The sequence below is a fragment of the Phalacrocorax carbo genome, chromosome 8 (genome assembly GCF_963921805.1).
Source record: "Phalacrocorax carbo chromosome 8, bPhaCar2.1, whole genome shotgun sequence".
In the NCBI taxonomy this organism is placed as follows: domain Eukaryota; kingdom Metazoa; phylum Chordata; class Aves; order Suliformes; family Phalacrocoracidae; genus Phalacrocorax; species Phalacrocorax carbo.
The window spans coordinates 26130622-26143387 of record NC_087520.1 but is presented as its reverse complement, the minus strand read 5'-3'; the positions used below and the strand labels follow the sequence as shown (position 1 = coordinate 26143387).

At 38.6% G+C, this 12766-nt stretch overlaps 1 long non-coding RNA gene across 1 annotated transcript; it reads right to left on the bottom strand.

Annotated features, from left to right (window-relative positions):
• Positions 1-3413: 3413 nt before the first annotated feature.
• LOC135314578 (uncharacterized) lies at positions 3414-12388 on the bottom strand. The gene is made up of 3 exons (XR_010374088.1): positions 12335-12388; positions 11529-11570; positions 3414-6575 (listed from the first exon to the last, which is right to left on the bottom strand). It is a non-coding gene; the product is annotated as an uncharacterized LOC135314578 (long non-coding RNA).
• Positions 12389-12766: the final 378 nt, after the last annotated feature.

Sequence of the window (12766 nt, the reverse complement as noted above, 5' to 3'; positions counted from 1 at the left end):
CTAGTTTACACTGAACTGTATTATATAGTTACAGTTATGCAAGTAAAGTAATCAGAACCTCACTCAAATAAATGTCATCATTTCTATTCAACAAATCCTCTCTTCACTTTAACCTCTGAGCACGGCTGAGCAAATATCCTTCTTCCTTTGGCCTGATGGTGGGTTTTCTATGCTGTGGAATATACAGTGGAAGTAAGATAGAAATAGCGTCCTTATTGATTACATCTGGCTGATATAGAGAGTGATATGAATTCCTGAGAAGAACAGTCAGTAAATGCATTCAAGTAAAACACAAAAATAGGAAAAAAAAAAGCACATGTCTACCTAGATTCTACCCTTTGACATACTGCAGAAATTTTAAATTTGAGATGCCACATGATGCAATTTGGTCCATTTTATCACTTAACGGCCACAGAATTGGTTTATAAACACAGATAATAACTAAGCATATGGCAAGGAGGTGCAGTGAGTTCCGCCCTTTCCCTTCCCAGCAGTTGGAGTTGTGGTAACATACTGTGACAGAGCTGTTTTAGAAGTGCCAGTACTACCACGTGTCCTTTCCACAACCCTTTGCTAATGTGGCACACCCTTGTTTGACAGGAAATGTCACCTTGTGTTCAGTCATGCCTTCGTTTTCTCAACTATTCAAATTATAGAGTGACACAGTTAACATATATTAAGATTTTGCTTTTTCTACATTGAATTATAAGGTGGTGAGGAAAAGGAAAAGAGCCCTGGGGCATACATCAGAGAAAGTTGCCTGGCACATCCTGGGAATGTCTACACAGTGATTGGAGTGAACGTACTGATAATGCTCTCGGTGAAGTAGATGTCTAGGACATAACTTTAACAATCTTTCAACCACTCCTTTCCATTGTCTAGTGCTTTGCTTCGTTTGAGCAGGAGGCAGAGGAGTCTGAGCTACTCCTTCATTGTTTTTCAGGTAGATTAAATCCTAGAATGCACTATAAACAAACATACCCTCTGGAAGAAATGGGAACAGTTAGGAGTTGGTTGGGCCCACCCCATATGACAAACTGTGCTCTTAAGCTGTAGGTTTCATAATAAAATACATTTGACATATATATAAATTGCAGGCACACTTTGCTCATCGAGCTTCAGCTGTTCATTCTTATCCCACCGTTGGCTCACTGTCCCCTCTGATTCTTCAGCACTATTGGTGGGGCTACACTGTGAATCAGCTTTGAAATATTGATCCAGTTTCAGAAAGCTGGATCTGATTCAGGTAAAACCAAACAGAACACCACATCGCCTCATTTTGGTAATTTCTTAAGATGGATCCATTCCCTCATTTGATTCAGAGGTTGGTCCCACAAACAGTTAGCCTGGCAAAAACAAGAGTGTGACTTATGGGATCAGGAAAACAAGAGGGGTGCTATTGCCTTACAGTATTATGAATTCATGCTTCCAGGCACATCAAGGTTTTCTATGGCCAGTTACTGCTGAACACCTGCAGCTGTCACTAAAGGCAGCCACATTGGCTATCACTGTTACAGTTGAGTCATGTTGGTCGTATTTCACACCTACTTTGTCAGTGAATATCAAGTCTTCTTGTCTCTTCAGATCTCTGGATTACTTTCTATCTATGCAGGAATCCCTGTCTGAGGAAAAAGTGTGCTTTTGCCATGTAGATTCCTGGAGAAGGGAACACCATTCTGCTTTGTAAGAGTTGAACTTGTACTGGTCAACTCCTGGTAAGAACACGTCATTTCCCTTGGGGGAGACAAGGCCAAAGGACTGAATAACAAAGGGTGGAGATTTTTTTCAGTATTATGGGTTCTGCTCTGTACCTCTCAGTGTAAGATGATCCATTCTGTACAGGGTGATGAAATTTTTAATAAATGATACAGGGCTTTTCATCTTATTTAACGTTATGTTTGCAAGGAAATAACATGTAAATTTAATCTTTCTCACAACACATCCTGCAAAAATGACTGAAAAACATTCCTTTGTATTGGTGTTGAAAGCACAAGACTTAATTGATCCAACCCTTGTGAACTTGTTGGGTGTAAGGGGGCAAGGTGGAGCCCGCCACCTTCAATCAAAGATTAACTGCTTTCATCAAAGAGATGTGAACAGCGTGCATTCTCAACTTTTGATTTCCACAAAGCCTGTTTGTTTTACTTAAGGCTAGTTTACTACGCCCCCCCCCCCCCCCCCCCCCCCCCGGTTACCATGGAATTGCTAGGGAGCTAAGCCACACCTTTATGAACATACTTAGCACTTCCTGCACAGCACAGCCTTAAGAGCAGTCTCCTATACTCCAGAGAGATAAGTGGAGGCAAAAAGACGTAAACAGCTAGATCTTAAGATCTTGGCTGGCTGCCTGGCAAAACCAGTGCATGTCACCTGTCTTTGTGCTCTTGTTAAATAGTTCATACAAAATTTTGGGGAAGCATTTACCATGAGATGTAGTTTTCATTCGATGCTTAGCATACTGATAATGTTTCCTACCCTTCCATTAGTTTGAACCTGGCTCTTCCGCTGGTGGCTGCATTGTGACTAGAAGAGAATTAATTGATGCGTTCCTTTTGAATCCCTCTGGGTTGATATATAGGCTGTATTAGAGTAATGGTAGGCTGACTGGCAGTTCCAGCAGAGAGGATAAGCGCTCACTATATGTAAAAAACCCTCTCAGTGTCCTGAGGCAGCATCATGGTATAGTTGCCAGATCACTGGCATTGCCCTTTTTCTGGTCCACCTGTAATTTAAATTATTATATAAAAACATGTCAGTCCTGTCAGTGCTCAGTATTTATATGAATCTCAGGTAGCTGTGTGTTTTGTGGTTTGTTTTTTTTTTAAGCATAGTATATTAAAAGAAACAAATTTTAAACACACACATTCAGTCTATAAAAAAAAATTAAAGCACAGAACTCACTGCCAAAACTTAAGCTGCCTAAAAATACCTAAAGTACACTGAACACTCTTATTAGGAAACCTTCTTACTGATGAATCTTTCCTGTAGTTTCACAGATTTCCCCTTTTACATTTCCCTCTGATTCAGGATATAAAACTATCTTTTGTTTTATTGCCACTGCATACTGTAAATGGGCTAGCAGAGTTTCTGCAACAGCAAATAAAATTTAATGTAATATAAAAGATTTGGACTTCAGGTTACCACTAAGCATTTCTTAGTTGCATTTCAGTTTTCAAATTTTATAAAACAAATTTCAGGTTTTGCGACATGTTACAAATTGTAGTATCTGCTAAGGCTTGGGTGGATAGTAATGATGATTAAGATATAGTTACTAGCACAGCAGTAAGATGGAGTAGGTGTGAGTAATTGTATTCTGTGGGAACTTAATCAGAATCCTCCAGCTCATGGCCTGAAAGTATTTTGTAATCACAACAATTAAAAGACAGAAAATCAACAGTATTTTAATGCAAGTTTCCTTCAAGATTTATTTAAAGAGGAAGAAATTTACACACAGACAACTATAGAAAATTAAAAATTGGGAATCAGTTACTTTCACAGAATCACAGGTCGGAAGGCACCTCAGGGATCATCTAGTCCAACCTTTCTAGGAAGAGCAGAGTCTAAACAAGTTGGCCCAGCACCCTGTCCAGATGACTCTTGAAGGTGTCCAATGTGGCTGAGTCAACCACTTCCCTGGGGAGATTATTCCAATGGTTGACTGTCCTCACTGTGAAAAATTTTCCTTCTGTGTCCAGTCAGAACCTCCCCAAGAGCAACTTGTGTCTATTCCCCCACGTCCGCTCCATGTGGCTCCTTGTAAAAAGGGAGTCTCCATCTTCTCGGTAGCTACCGCTTAAGTACTGGTACATGGAGATGAGATCCCATCTGAGCCTCCTTTTCTCAAGGCTGAACAAACCCAGTTCTCCCAGCCTACCCTTGTATGGCAATAACTTTGTTATTTTTCCTTTTCCGAGAATGAAACCTGCAATACACTTTAGGATGATGTAGGCTCAAATGCAATGGGAAAGGATTCATACTTTAAGAATTACAACTTGGTTGCACAGACGTAAAAGAGATAGGGAAGACAGACAATGCATTTGAGGATGCCTCTTCATTGCTTTAGGGGAACAGCAGTCTCCATAATAGTCACAATATACTATTGGGGGAGGGGGAAGGAAGTTGTGAGCATATACATAATGAAACAAAACTAGTGGGTGTAAAATAGCAGCTGGTTTCATTTATTTGCGCAGTTTATCTATAGTAGCAACCAAAGCCCCAGTACGCAAACAGCCTGGGCAGCTGGGGTGAAGGAATGCATTCCACAGCTCTGCAAATATTTCATATGAAGCAATACCCTTTTACTGGGATTAGTTGCCTTTCTCAAGACTAGGCTCAAAGGGATTTACAAAACCACTGCATACACACACTCAGAGTCATAGAGTAACTTCTTCATTGTTGTATGGACAATATGCTGCATAAGATAGACTTTTTCATCCTTTTCCTAGAAGAATCCTAAGGGACTGGTAATACGTGGGTTAAGCAGGTAGGATTATACAGCCTCATCTGACAAAAAGTGTTAAGTCTGTTTCAGGAAAAGAGATAATTAAGCCAACAGTTTGGCAAGTCAGACCCACAGTTCCTGGTTCTTGAGCAAGAAATATTCATTGTCAAGTGCTGGTATTTAATATAAAATACAATCAAGGCTAGATGACAAAAAACATTGACACATTTCAACAGGGAACTTGGCTTGGCATTGGACATGATGGTTTGCGCAATGGTTGAGGGATACTGAGGCAAAGGATGTGTATTAGAATGCTCTCAAACTTATAAATCCTCAGTTGGTGCCTTCATTTTTAATGTGGAACAAAAACTTCAGCTTGTATGCAGAAAGATCAGTATGGAGGGTGAAACATTGAGGAGTTTTTTAAATCCACTGTCTTTAAGCAAGACAAAACCCAGTAATTTCAAGAGCATTGTTTATACACAAAGGAAAAATCAAAGCTCAGGGATAAAGACATATATGAAGCTAATTTACATACTGTTTGAAACACTTCAGTGACTTCAACATCAAATTTCAAAGAATAAAAATTTAACAGTTCGGTTTCCTAATCTATTTCCTAGATCAAAAACCATATTTCAGCCAAGGGAACATTAAGGTTTGGATAGAAGCTCACCAAAATACATAACCCCACATTATAGATAAATATGTATATATATCTCCATGCACATATGCATAGATCCTTTGTTATATATTAATTGTCATACCTCATCTTTGTACCCCCTCAGAATTTTCAGGTTTGGGCCAAAGGCAAACACTTGCTCTGTTCTCTTTTAGCACTTCTGGCTTCCTACCAACTTCCTTTAGTTTACATTTTTCTATACTTTCTCTCAAGTATCTGAAAACACAGAATGTTAGCTGAGTACATAGCAACATAGAATGATCAAATGTCTGTAGAGATCACAAGTTTCCCACAATCGTATTACAAGTATAAATTCATAAATATTATTTAACACATCATTCAGCACATAAAGTCATTCGTATCTCCCCCTTTGCCCCAAAGAAAAGTGACATTTCAAAAAAACCCACCCTGCCTTAATAGGGTGAAATTCACACCTGCTATAATGCCATTATATACTTAATATTTTTACATTTGATTTGAAGGCAAGTCTCTCCCTTTTCTACCAGCAGTATGTAGGGCTCTTTTTTAGAATGACTTGGAAAGACACGCTCCTTCCACATGAATGCTTTATACCTTTCCTTCACCGCTCCCAGCAATGCCTTCATGTTTAAGCAGCTTCACTCTGAAGTTACTATACCTGTGCAACAGTTGCTCCTTGTGTAGCCCTTAATAATTCCTTCCCATCTGGATTATGCTGCTCTCATCTACTCTGCATAAGGCTACACCTTAAAAACCTAATAAAAGGAAGTTCATGTCAGTACAGCAAGGACTGCTTCTGCACTGCTTGACTCAAAGCAATTTTTTTCATATGTTGGTTATGAACTACAAGTACTACACAGAATGGGTGTATCACCTCTTATCTTTTTTCCTCATGACTCCTTCTTCTGTGTACGTACATGCCAACACACGGCCACAGCTGTCCATGTGCCTCAATTTGATATCCTTGATATAACAAGAGGTGTGACTGGCAGAATTCTGTGAGGGTTCAGAAACTCAGGATATCTGCTCCTACTTAGAAATAGCACGAAATTATATTTTAGCCACAATTCAGAAGACATCTGCTTGACAGGGCCTTTGGTAGGGGATAAGGATATGCTTCCATTAATTAAGAATGTAGAAGAAAACTCTGTATACATCAAGTCAACTCCAATGGTAGGCTTTAGCCCAAAGCTGGATCTTGACTGAATTTGTCACAGGCCATGCAGAGATCCCAAGTGTGATGTAAACCACATTCCTGCAAAAGATCTCGTATTTCTTACCATTTCTCAAGAAGTTTCTTTGTGACAAGACAGATGTCAGTTGTGAAGGCAGCATTCAGCACAGAGTTAACTTGTTGCATTGAAGTTCCACTATTGCTTCCTGCTAAGCAGAAGCAATAGAAGTCAGCAGACAAAAGACCCCAGTGGGCCTTGTAAAAATTCATTTACTAGTCCTGAACAGTACATGGGTGAATTCCTGTTGAAAGTTAAAGCAAGAAAGAAAAGCTTTATTGCCATTATTGTTATATAATTTAGTTATAGTATACTTCCTGGAATCTGGATCCATTCTGATTAAAGAATGCATTGCTGGTGTCCTGCTTGACGTACCCTGTTCCTTTGCACTATTTGGCTGCATTTTATTCCACCAAGGTAAGATATGCAGTGAATGCAGGTTTTAAGGTTAGTTGTAATACTTGCCTTCATTTTCATTTTGAAAATTCCAAACTTGTGTCCTTTGCCCATGGCTAAAGGGCAGAATTATATTAATGGAACATAACTGTCATTTAATCTCTGCAAGACCACACACTGGCTTAGGCATGCAGTGAAGTATTCTTTAAAAGCTGGAATTCATGTGGGAGCCACTAAGTAGACATAATATCACAATGCTTTTGTGTTTGGCCATGAAACGATGAACCTCTTACAAAAAATGCTCTGGAAGATGGTAGTGGCACAGTATCCCATACCAGTGCTGTGCAGTTACTGTCTTACCTTCAAATCAAATTAAGTGCTATCTTGTGAACCAACATCTCATAATTGATTTTATCCTATGGGTTCATTCAAATAATGTATACTAATTTATATGTTGTTCAGAATATAGTAGAAGGATGTAACTTTAAGCTATACCTAGACTACTTCTATGGTTAGACCACTGTGATGATCAAACACCATTCAGATTTGCAAAGTCAGTCTTAAATGACTAACTTCACATGAAGAGATTCTTGCTTTTGTTTTACAAAGCATTATAGAAAAAAATCTCTGCTCAACAGTTGCACATCTTTTGCCTTCTCTTTCTCTTTGCTTCCTTCAACTTAATTCTAATAATTCTCCTTAATGTCTTGGGAAGATGACAGTCAAATTCCACCCAATGATTAGACATTCCCCCCAGGTTTGTGTTCTCTGGAACAATTTGAATTTTTTACCCTGAAGAAGAATATCAAAACAAGTAGATGTATCTAAAAAATACAGGAGGCATGTTCAAACAGTAATAACTCTCACACTTCATATGCACTACAAAGAAAACCACAGGATAATAGACACATCCAATTTCAAATATAAAATATGTATGTTTATGTACATATAATAATGACACGTGGGAATCAGGTAAAAGACTTTCATAATATAGAGATGATAGACAGAAGGCTTGAAGAGTCCATGGATATTCTTCCCCTTTTTAAACAGGCATTTTTGTTCATAGCCCACCCAGAATTAGGTCACCTTTGAAAGTGTTCTTTGGCAGTGAATGTGCAATACACCCAAGGCAAGAGGACAAACATACTGCTGTTGCAGTTGCACTGCTGTACAGTTTGTCTCAATGAGGTGGGAGGAGGAGTATTTCAACTTCTCAGAAAAAAAAAAACCATCTGAGTCTTTTTGTCTTTAATTGTGGCTCCAAAAAACTGAGAGGAAAATTTACAGTCCATAGGAACATTCAGCAGTAGCAGTACTTAACAGAAACACTACATCACGTATGATAAACAATAAATGTCCATTTATTTGCTCAATTTAGCTTTCATCATTACTAAATTAACCCTTACAGCTGAATAATATGGCATCCTCTGCCTGAATATTTTCTACTATGTAGATCAGGGTAGTCAAGCTATGATGCAGAAGGTGAGCAATTCACAACTTAATTGGTTCTCATGTGGCCTACAGCCAATCATTTTTCATAGTTTGTGTGAATTGTAACTAGTTAACACAGAAGTATGCACTAATAGTTGGCCTGCCAAAAGCATTTCAAATATCTATTCAGCCTCAGAGTAAGAAAAATGTTTCCAGATCTGGTATAGATAAAGTTTACTTTGTGAACAGTTTTGTCAGCTGAAAACAATAATACATCCCATTAACTTGTCAGAGCTTCTACAGCAAAAAGAGCAGCCTTCTTGGGCCTGCTGTCAGAAAAGGCAGGTACACACTATCTAATTTCCTTCAGAGTCATCTGCTTCAGTTTGAACAGCCAACAAAGACATTTTATGACATCTGGGATGATTTTACCCATAGAATACTAGGGAGCATTCATACAATCCTTTCTGCTGACAGAAGTGTTGCAGACGACAGGAACAAAAAAAAACAGGTTACGGGTGATAGCATATTCAATAGTCTCAGCGCAGCATTGCTAAGAGAATGCTGGGCTAGAGTTTAAGTAACTGCTAAAACAGTAAACTGATACATTGTTCTTCCACTTTTCATCTTATTGGGCTTGGTAAGACTACTGCAAAATTGATTGAGGGCATTTACATCCCTGTATGTTTTGTTTCATTGCATGGTATTGCCAAGGGAAATTCTTAAAACTTTAATATAGACATGACAACTATTCAAACCACTGAAACTTTAAGCTTCAGTATCAGACAAGAGGCTCACATGACCACCTGAAAATTTGAATTTAATTCTGAACTTAAACACTCTTCAGAAAAATCTTTAATTTGACACTTGCCTTTTCAAGCAAAGATTCTGAACACAATTTTTGAAGTTAAACACTACAGCTAAGCTGGTTTGACAGCTTGCCACTGCCAGAAGTGGGAGGTCCTTCTTGTTTCCCCACTCTTCTCTTTCCCAGCTTCATGTATCCCATCTCTTTGTACCTACTGTGGTTGTGGTCAGACCCTAGCTGGGCCAATGAAACTTGTTAATTCACCAGTAAAGAACCTTTTAGTCACCAGGCTGAGTTTGTCCTACACAGAGTCTGTTACTGCCAGAGCCTACATAAGTAGAGGGGCATACAGTCAGGAGAGAATAAAGAGTCTCCCCCTTTCAGCAAACAGTAAGACTGGCCAAAGCTATGATGCAACATCCCTCTCATTACTTACACACTGCAAAAAGCTGAATTTTCATTTGTAACCCAGAGCTTAAAACTTGTTTTGGCAAGTAGATTTTTTTCAGAGAATTGACTCCATAACTGTCCTTTAGCTAAATTAAGTTGCAGTTTCACAACCTTTTTCTTTGTGGGGGTTGGTTGGGACTCGAAATGCTGTTTTAACTATAAGCTGCCTTAGCAAGTACTGCTGCCAAGAAGAATTATCATGATATGCCCTTCTAGGGTCCTTCAAACAAATATAATGTTAATATGAGAGGTGACATAAGAACACACTTCCTTAAGGTGTCATAACTGAAATGTTATGGCATACATCCTAATCAGTTTAATACAGACCATATTGATCTAAAGACATGAGTTATTTATTTCAGGCACATGTACAGAAGGAGACAAAGCAATAGAAAGATATTAAACAATAAGGAGTCAAACTCTTGATTGGTTAATGGGTCATGCACTCATAGCTACTTAGCAGTATTTTAAAATACCCACAGCAACTATTTCAGCCTCTGGATCTTTCAAATTACTTTTGGAATTTTATATTTCCAAATCTTTTTAGAGTGATAGCTAAAGCACAGACGTAACAGCTGAGGAAAAAAGAATAGTACAGCACTATCCTTAAACTTTTTGTACCATCAATTTATGAGACAGAAACTGCTCTTGGACAAGAACATCAGTGTTTGTTTCCCAGAATATCACAAAAGCCTGGTGGTACAAAAGACAGGCCTTTTCAACATATCAGATGCACAAGCATGTGCATTTTGGGTGTTCCCTTTAGGTAGTTCTAAATGTGCATCTATAGCAGTATGCACAGACATACCCCTTTGAACAGCTGCTTTCTTTAAGCATAATTTTAGTCTTCTACAAAGTCATTCAGGTTTTCAAGAAAGGACTCCGATCTGATGGCTGGAATAGTCAATTTAGAAACATCCTGTCCCTATTTGTTAACCAGCTTTGCTCACTAATAAATACCATGCAGCCAGCTTTTTTCCTCCCCATCCCACCTTTTAATAACAAAAGTAGCCTCAGGCCACCAAGCCTTCCCCATCACCTGTTAATCTCTAGGAAACAGCTTCTTTCTCAATGGTTGTTGCTTAACTAATGCAACATATAATACCCTGCATGAATCAGCACTCAGCCTCTAGTAAGCTTCTGACTCTACTGTCCCTCCAGCTCCACAATATTGAATTTACTGATGAAGGTGTCAGGACTTCCATGTTGGGAGGTCATCCTAGAGCCCACATTTGCCTCTGATCCTTTCTTACCTCTTCCTTTGAATCTGCCTCTAGATTCTGGTAAATGCAATTAATTTCTATGATTTAGTTCATTCTGGTTATCAGAACTCATTACCTCTATATAGTTTTTGTTCTTCTTAGCTAGAAAGGTTATAGATAATGTTTCTGAAGTTTGGGGATTCAGGGTTTAGTCCCTGTATGACCTTATTAAACATCAAAATATTCTGTTGGTAGAGCCACTGAAAAGACAGCACTTCCAGTGAACAGAAAACAATTTATCTTTCTCATCTAATCTTAGCAAGGAACTCCAGTGGATGATGGAAACAAAAGGACAGAAGGATCAATGGAGCATTGTTAGGAACATTTTCCTCAACACCACAAATATATATTTATATATACACACATATATTTAAAAAGTACATTATGTAAGTATATATATACACTTTTTTTCCCCAAGCAGTTATTCAGAAGGGTGACCAAGGATGAAATCCCCTTCATGTTTTTGCTGGAGTTCTAACTTGTTCCTATAACACACTTTTATTTTGTTTTCCCCTCAATTTAATCAAGCAGAATGGCCTATGTGTAATAGAGATGCATCAGTCAGCAAGAACTTGTCTTCAACTGTTAATGCTTAAAAGCAGTGATGGCCCAGAAATCAGAAAAGGAGTCTCTGCTTCTTTTTTCCATTCTATTCTTGTAACTCCTCACTGTGCCAATCAGGAGGAACTACTCTAGTAATATATTTTTTTTTCAGTCATACGCATGATCTCATCCACCCTCCTCAAGTGGTGAAGCTGCAGGCTGCATTTATTTAGCAGCCTCTAGTGGTTCACCATAGGAGCTACCCTAGGCTATAACTGCTGCAGTTGCAGCATGTACCTGCTCCTACCTTGCACAGTGCTGTCCAGGATGCTCTTGACCACATGCTGGCCTATGAACAAGGATGAAGAAAGGCAGTAGAAAGATAACAAGCCAGTAACATGGACCTACGCACCACAAAAGTTGATTTGATCCCAAAATATTTACATTCTTACAATGGCTTAAAGGAAATGCATAAAACCAAAGCAAAGAACGAAGAAATAGCCACAGGGTGTTTTATTTTTCCTAAGTGCAGTATGTGAAGGGAAGAAAAAATAAAATTCTGACAGTGATATTTATCTAGGACCTTATGGAATCATTCTTCAAAGATGCAACAAGTTTCCCATGCTAAACAGATGCAATATTTCCAAGATATCCCATATTCTAATGTGACAGTCTTCTAAGAATTCCTGTTCAATTTGCAACTTCAAAAATCTACAATTAGTGAACCTACAACAACACTATAGCAAATATAGCAATTGCTCACAGGAAAACTAGTGCACTAGGCAAGTCTTCTTAGCTGTTCTTTCATTTTAGCTAGAAGAGCTAGGTATTAGAGATCCCAGAGTCACAAGACTAGCTAGACTACCTTCTGAAATCTTTGGGAGACACTAATTGAAAAGATGGAGGCTTAAGGTATGCCTTGAGGATCAAAACTGAGGTTATTGCTGGGTATGATAAGCCCCAGTTTCTTTCCTTCTAATTGCACACTATTAGGAGTTAATTTGTGACACTGTGTCAGAAACAGTTAATGAAACTATCTGACCCAAGTGAGGTGGGTAACACAATGTTAAACAATACCCTGTAGAGAATGAAATTGCAAAGGTAATAACTGACCTTTCAGCCATCTAGATTCAGAGACTGGGTAGTAAATTAGTCCAGTTGCTATTCTTTTACATATTCATCTTCACTGGAGTGGCTGATGCTTCCCTGAAAGAAGAATATTGCATGTGTGAGCAGGATGAGGCAGCATGCAGAAAAGCAGAACAGAGCCCATGCAAGAAATCTTGTTTCTGATCAGAACATTTATTCCTGCTTCTTAGTGCAGGAGCTGCAGCACTGTGAGCTATTCACACAGTAATCCTTCCTCATTTACTAAATTGCCCACAGAGAACATTGTACCAGGAAGAAGACCAAAACAAAGTACACAGATTTCACAGACAACAATCCCAATCTGATTCTTGTCATGTAGACTCTACTTTTGTTAGAACAGTTTGATTTACCTATCATTTTACCCATTTAGGAGATTAACTGGGGCAGGGTACTTCA